Source organism: Panthera tigris, chromosome C2 (genome assembly GCF_018350195.1).
Source record: "Panthera tigris isolate Pti1 chromosome C2, P.tigris_Pti1_mat1.1, whole genome shotgun sequence".
Lineage (NCBI taxonomy): Eukaryota > Metazoa > Chordata > Mammalia > Carnivora > Felidae > Panthera > Panthera tigris.
The window spans coordinates 99,103,721-99,112,016 of NC_056668.1; positions in this window are offsets into that span (position 1 = coordinate 99,103,721).

Below are 8,296 nucleotides of genomic sequence, written 5' to 3' on the forward strand. Positions count from 1 at the left end.
AAGGAGAGAAGCGATGAGGTTTACAATCTACTTAAAGTTAAAAGTGACCAGCTTTGCTGATAGACTAGAAGAGCATAAGAGGAAAAGTCAAACATTACTATAAGATTTTGACTTTACCAAGTGAATGACTGGTGCTGCTATTTACTAAGAGGAAGAACACGGGCAGCAATCAAGAATTTGTTGGCCTGTAAGTCTGAGACACACGTGACCTATCTCTTATAAAAATGCTATCATGAGTGGCTTTTTTGTTTTGTTTTTTTGCATAGAGAGTTTTCCATATTTAAGGTGCTATGGACTTGAATGGGTCTGTCTTTTTACCTCTCATGAACTAGGAACTGAAATCTGCGTCTCTTCCTGGCCATTCAAACAATCTGTCTCCAGTCTCAGTGCCATTCCTGCATTTGCAATGTAGGTCAGCATGCATGCTTGCTCAGTATGTATTGCAGCTCATAAAATGATATTGGCCAAACTTCTTAGAAATCCCTTTCCTCAGATCTGAGCAGTGAGGTCAGCCATGTGCTTCCTTTCTTTACACCCCTACAGGGAATGGGTTTTTTTCTTGTTTGTTTGTTTGTTTGTTTGTTTGTTTTAACTAGGCTCCAGGCCCAACATGGGGACTGAACTCACCACCCTGAGTTCAAGAGTAACAACACTCCATCTACTGAGTCAGCCAGGCACCCCGACAATTTGTTTTTGATAAAACGTGACTTCCTTTCTCTCAGAAATTATGAAACCAGTTTGGTTGCCCTCACACCTGAAAAGAAACTAGTACTCTCATTTTGAGAAACCAGCTTTGGTGAATTTAATAAGTTTGTTTTCCACCTGATGCTTTCTACATTGCAAACTTTATACCATTTAAGAACCTAGAAGGGGAGGAAAATATTGGTTACAATATGTACTGAGTCCTTTCCTTTTAGAAAAAGTATCTTTAAACAGATTTCTGCTCAAAATTTTACATCATCAATTAGAGGTTAGAGAGCATGGATTTATAAAGGAAACTATCCACACAGTTGATCAGTGTTTTCCTTTCTTTGCCTCGAAGTGAAAGGTAACCTGGTATTGGTTTATCAGCAGGTTTAATTGATTTGGCACTGGACACTGTCCAGGTGGTGCTTCACGAAGTGAAAGGTAACCTGGTATTGGTTTATTAGCAGGTTTAATTGATTTGGCACTGGACACTGTCCAGGTGGTGCTTCAGGGATGAGGTCATTGGTCAGTATTATAGAGATGAATGTAAAGAATCAGAGATCACCTTTTACTTATTAAATAATACAAATGCCATGTTATTGCACATGGTACTGTGTTATAAATATAAAATACCTAAACTAACTGAAAAATATGATCTAATTTTGTTCTGTTAATCTTCATAGGTTTAAAAAAATATCACATCCTATGTATATTTTGCCCTAAAGTCTGTTAAAGACTTACTTTCTGGCTGGAATTAATGATTACTTAAAGGTAAGTTTTGAATATGTGTAATGATTTTTCTTTAGCATGATACTAAGGGCTATATTGTATTTGGGGGACTGTATTTAAAGTAAAATAAATTTTAGAATTTATGAATATGCATGTACAATGTTTTTGCCTCCAATGTCTACCATATCAAATGGGATTAAATTTATATCTATATTCGGGGATACAATAATGATTATTTAAACATCTTCCACTTCCCTGAAATAATTGCATTTTGCTTAGACTAGATTTGTTCAGCAAAGTTTAAAAACTCCATGTTACTTGGAGTAACTCCATATATTTGAAAGTAATGGTTAATTTGTATATCTAACACACACACACACACACACACACACACACACACACACACACACAAACCCTCCAAATTACTATGTGGAAGCATAATTGCCTTATAAAAATAAAGTGAGTATCCTTTAAAAACTCTCTAAGTCTGCCCTTTTGTGATGTTAAGTGAAGACAGGTCCTTCCCTTTGATATGTAAAAGTTGATTTGGAGCTAAGTTTGGGTGTAGTGATTAGAGAGACCTGAATCACTCTGCCAACAAAGTGAAAAGAATTTATATTCTTTATAGTTCCTAGCAACAAGATCTATTGAATCGGAAATGACTTTACTCTTGATGGAGTGCAGCCAGAAGGGCGTTAAGAGGAGGAGTATCTAATCTAATAAATTTTTAATAAATTTTTCACTAAAAATAGAGAAGTAAAAAAACTATAGAAATGAAAGTATACAGCTAAATTAATTTTCAATGGGAAAAAGTGTAACCAATACCCATACTGGTTACAACAATTACCATTATTGTTGATTGTCTTCCTGGCCCTTCTAATCACTGTTCCCCATCAAAAACAACCATTAAGCCAAGTTCTAACATAATAATGGATTTGATTATTTTGATCTTGAAGTTTTTGTAAATGATATCAGTCAGTATAAAACTCCTGTCTCATTTCCTTTGTCCATGTGGTTATGAGTAGTTTAGTTTACTCAATAGTTCCATAGCAAGCTTTCTCAATCTTGCACTGCTCACAGTGTGGGCCAGATAACACTTTGTTAGGGGGACTGTCCTGTGCAGGGCAGGATATTTAACAGCATCCCTGACATCTAAGGATGAGATGTCAGTAGGACTCCCCTAGGTGTGACTACTGAAAATGTCTCTAGACATTGTCAAACACACTGAAAATAAATTGGCTCCAGATAAGAACCATTGTCTTACAGTATTCAACTGAATATACCAACAATAGTTAATCCATTTTACCACTGACTGATGTTAGAGTTGCTTTTATTTTATTTGTTGTTATAAACATTTTGATATATGACTTATGTAGCTAAATGCACATCTGTTGGGTATACACATCAGGGTGGAATTACTAGGTCAATGACATGTTTTAGTAGATATGTTAGTTTTCCACAGTGGTTGCGCCAATTTATTCTCTCAAAAGTTTGTGAGTGTTACAGTTGCTACACAACATTTGGAATTCTTGGCCTAATTAACAGTTCTGGTAGCTCTGACATGTTTCTTGTGTTTTTTCTTTTTCACTTTCCTGTCAGTAATTAAATGAAGTGCTTTTTTCATATGTTGAATGGACATTTGGGTTTCTTCTTTCTGAAGAATACATTTAAGACTTCTGCAGATTTTTTTTTATTGGTTTGGCCATTTTTTCCTTACAAATATATGAGAGTTATATATATGCTGGATATAAATCCATTGTTGGACATATGCATGGCAAATATTTTCTGTTAATGTGTGGCTTGTCTTTTCACTTTCTAAATAGTGGTTTTTGATGACCAGAAAAGTGTAATCTTTTAATTTTTTTTAACGTCTATTTGTTTTTGAGAGACAGAGACAGAGTGTGAGTGGGGGAAAGGCAGAGAGGGAGGAAGACACAGAATCTGAAGCAGGCTTCAGGCTCTGAGCTGACAGCACAGAGCCTGATGAGGGGCTCAAACTCATGAACTGTGAGATCATGACCTGACCCAACGTTGGACGCTTAACTGACCGGGCCACCCAGGTGCCCCCAGAAAATTGTAATCTTAGTGCAACTCAACTTATGATATTTTTACTTTATGATTATTATTTTTCATGTCCCACTAGATGTATTTTGTCTACTCTAGATATTGTCATATGTTTTCTTCTAGGACATTTATTGTCTCAGCTTTTTTATTTAGAAGCAAATCATTTGGAATTAATATGTTATACAGAATGAGGTAGAATAAAATTTATTTTGTTCTGTACTGATGTCCAAATAATACAGGACCATTTTTTAAAAGGTCATTCTACTCCCAATGCAATTCAGATGTATGCGATTCACTATGTTATGACATTATATCTATGTCATAAATCAGGTGACCTCATGTGTGTGGGTCTGAGTCTTGATTCGTGTTCCATTGGTCCTTTTGTCTATTTTTATGTCAATATCACACTGTCATAATTGCTGTAGGTTTATAGAAAGGCATGATACCTTCAGCTTTGTTCTTCTTCATTAAGATCATCTTGACTGTTTATATTTCCACAAGAATTTTAGATTTAGCCTTGAAATTTCTGTTAAAAAAACAGCTAAGAATTTGATAGATAATATATTGCCCATCTCCTAGCTAAAATAATAGAGTCTAGTCACACTTCTAAGGAAGTAGCCACTCATCTGTCCACAATTTTTATCTACATAAAAAGGGGGAAATTTCATGCAACAGCAAAACTGGAACATTCTTTTTAAAAAGGGGGGCTTTATTAAGGTATAATTATGTGGCAAAAAACTGCAAATATCTAATTTATGCAATTTGAGAAGTTTGGTCATATGCATACACATGTGAAACTATAACAACAATAAAGGTGATAAATATCCATCACCTCCAAAGTTTTCTTGTACTCCCCACTTTTTTGTGGTAAGAACATGTAACATGAGATACACTTTCTTAACATTTTCTATGCGCACAATATATTGTTAACTACAGATACTATGTTGTACAGTAACTCTCTTGAATTTATTCACCTTGCATAATTGAGACTTTATGCCCATTGAGTAGCAACTCTCATTTCCCCTTGCCCCAGACCCTGGCAACCACCATTCTACTCTCTGATTCTGAGTTTAACTATTTTAGATACCTCATATAGGTGGTATCATAAGGTATGTATTCTTCTGTGACTGGCTTAGTTCACTTAGTGTTAAGTCCTCAAGGGTCATCCATATTGTTACATATGACAGGATTCCCTTCTTTTTAAAAAATTTTTTTTTTAACGTTTATTTATTTTTGAGACAGAGAGACAGAGCATGAATGGGGGAGGGTCAGAGAGAGAGAGGGAGACACAGAATCTGAAACAGGCTCCAGGCTCTGAGCTGTCAGCACAGAGCCCAACGCGGGGCTTGAACTCACGAACCGCGAGATCATGACCTGAGCCGAAGTCGGACGCTTAACCGACTGAGCCACCCAGGCGCCCCTTCCCTTCTTTTTTAAGTTGAATAATATTTCACTTTATGTACATACCACATTTTCTTTCTCCATCCATCTACTAGACATTTTAGTTGTTTGCTTATCTTGGCTTTTGTGAAAAATGCTGTGAGGAACATGGAAGTTTAGATATCTCTTCAAAAACTTAATTTCAAGTCTTTCAGATATATACCCAGTAGTGGGATTGCTGATCATATGGTAGTTCCATAGATTTACATTGTCTCATAGATTTACATTTCCACAGTTTTACATTGCCACCATCAGTGTATAAGGGTTCTGATTTCTTTACATCCTTACCAACTTTATCTTTTTTAAAAAAATAATCATCATTCTAAACAGATATGAAGTGATATTTTATAGTGGTTTCAATTTTCATTTCCTTGATGATTAGTGATGTGACTATGTTTTCATATACCTGTTGATCATTTGTATGTCTTGACAAATGGAATAGAATAGAGAGCCAAATAAAGATACCAAGAATAAACAATGGGGAGTGGAGAGTCTCTTCAATAAATGGTGCTGGAAAAAAAAGAATAGTCACAGGCCAAAAAACAAATAAAAAATTGGCCCTTTGTCTTATACCATCAGAAAAATCAATTCAAAATGGATTAAAAACTTGAATATAAGACCTACAACTGTAAAACTCTTAAAAGAGAACACAGAAGAAAAGCTTCTTGACATCATTGGGTTTGGCAATAATTTGTTGGATATGACACCAAAGCACAGGCCACAAAGGCAAAACAAGCTAGTAAGACTTCATCAAACTAAAAAGCTTTCTGCATAACAAAGAAAACAAAGAATGTGGTCTCCTTAGCATGTTAGATTTAGAGTCCTAAACTTTTTGCATGCCAGCTCAGCATTCTATAGACACTTTTTCTAGGGTCTTGATCCAGGTAGAAAATCTATAGTCTGTCTGTCCTAAGTGAATAAGCATATGGCATCATTTCTGCCATAATTTGTTAGTCATTATATTAGTTTCTTAGGGCTACCATATCAAAGTACCACTAACTAGGTAGCTTCAAACAATGGAAATTTGTTGTCTTACAGTTCTGCAGGCCAGAAGTCCAAAATCAAGATGTGAGCAGTGATATCCTTCCTCTGAATCCTAAATCCTTCCTTGTCTCTTCCTAGCTTGTGTTGGTTTTCTCATACTCTGTGATGTTCCTTGATTTACAGATGCATCTCTTCAATGCTCTATCTTTACATGGTATTTTCCTCGTGTGTCTCTGCTTTCATATGGGAACCTTTTTATAAGGACACTAGTCACATTGGATTAGGGGACCACACTACTCTAGTAGGACCTCATCTTAACCAATTACATTCACAATGATTCTGTTTTAATTATTTTTTAATGTTTATTCATTTTTTGAGAAAGAAAAAACATGAGCAGGGGAGAGCAGAGAGAGAGGGAGACCCAGAACCTGAAGCAGGCTCCAGGCTCAGAGCTGGCAACACAGAGGCCAACACGGGCCTCAAACCCATGAACTGCAAGATCATGACCTGAGCCGAAGTCACATGCTTAACCGACTGAGCCACCCAGGCATCCCTACAATGATTCTCTTTTAAATCTGGTTACCTTCTGAAGTACTGGGAGTTAAGACTTTAAGATATCTTTGAGGGGGTGGGGGCGGTAGGCAGAAGGGAACACAATTTAACCTGGAACAGTTGTGACAGTCACAAAGATCTGCTCTGGTTCATGGGAAAGGGACACACACCCAGACTCCAACTCTTAATGGAGAAATGGAAAATACATTGAAAGAAGAAAATTTATGATATTGACTTAGTCATTTAGGAACACACAATTATCTATCTCCAGACATTTGACCTCTGGCTTCCTCAATTTTGAATAACTGCAACTGTATATTTAAGTAATATCATTATAGGAAGTCATTTACATGCTTATATTCAAATGTTTCGTAGGTGATTATCTTTTTCATTTACTCTTTAACATAAAGTGACACAATATAAACTTTTGGAAGTTTCATACTTACTATCAAAAGTTTCTACAGATATTGCTCCTTTAGTTTTCTGGTATTTAAGTATTTTGTTTTGTTTTATTTTAATTCAGGCACTTATAGGATTTCTGTCTCAGTAATTAAGCTGCATTATTTTCCTCAGAAGCTTAGAGGCTATATTTGAATTTAAAATGTTTTTAAGAATCCAGCTTTTGTAAGTTTATTTTTGTTAGTTGTGTTGGCATTTTGGTCTTCAGATGACTTTTTTTTTTTTTTTTCTATTGGGGACATTGTTTTTAAATTTTCTTTTTTCACATAGATTTGATTTGATTTTGATTTTTACTTCAATTATCAAATAATGTTTATTATTTGTTTTTCATTAATGTTCATGTACATTTATGAGCATTGAGGACTTGCCTCCTTTAGGAACTATTAGTACTTGAGTCTGGACTTCTATATTTTGTCATCCAATTATATTCCTTCCTATAATTTTTATTTCCCAAGTAAATCCCAAGATTTTTTAAGTCCCAAGATTTCCTTCCTTTGCTTTGTTTGGTTTTCTCAGTGTCACTTTCACTACTTATCACCGCCAATGGTTTTTAAAACTTTTTCATATTTTTAATACTTTCAGAAATCTCCTTTGCCTCTTAGCTTCATCGTTTTGTGACTATAAGAATCTTTGCCATAGCATAAATAAATTGAACCTTGGGAGGATCAATAAATTTCTTATATTTTATTTGTGATAATATGTAATAAAGTACCCTCAGGGGTGTGCTGCAGATATAAGACCAGAAATCCTATTAATGTCAGCCATTTGCTGATTTTTCTTTACAGTGGGAATAAAAATAATAATAATGTAACAAGTATTCTTAACCAAGGTAGGTTAAATCCATGATGTATGAAATCCTAATTTAAACAATATATCTTAATTGTTTGCATTGAGAATGAATCAGTAACTAATTCCAATTCTAATTTGATTTCTTGTCCTATTTAGAGATGTCTTTAAACTAGCTCTAATTAGTCTCTGCCATGGTCAGGGGTTTAATATAATTACATTATGAGAGACATTTATCAATTTTACCACACATGTCAGAAAATAGGAAATGTTAGAGGAGAAATGATTAGAACACCCTTCTCCTTGCAAGGCCTATAGCCCAGGAATTTCCTGTGGATATCTGCCAGTGTCCTAAAAGCAGTCCTCTGTCCTTTGTCTTCAATAGGCAAACAATGCCAACTCTGGTCTAAAGATGTCTTGGTACCTTTGAGTTGTTTGAGCTTTAATGCATAGGGACTTAAAAGAGTCACTTTGAGTTTAATTCATAGGACCTCAGGATATGTTTGAGTTATTTGAGAATTTAATGCATAGAGACTTAAAAGAAATGTAAAACTCTGACCGTTTTCTTTACCCATTGAAATCTGTATCTCAATGT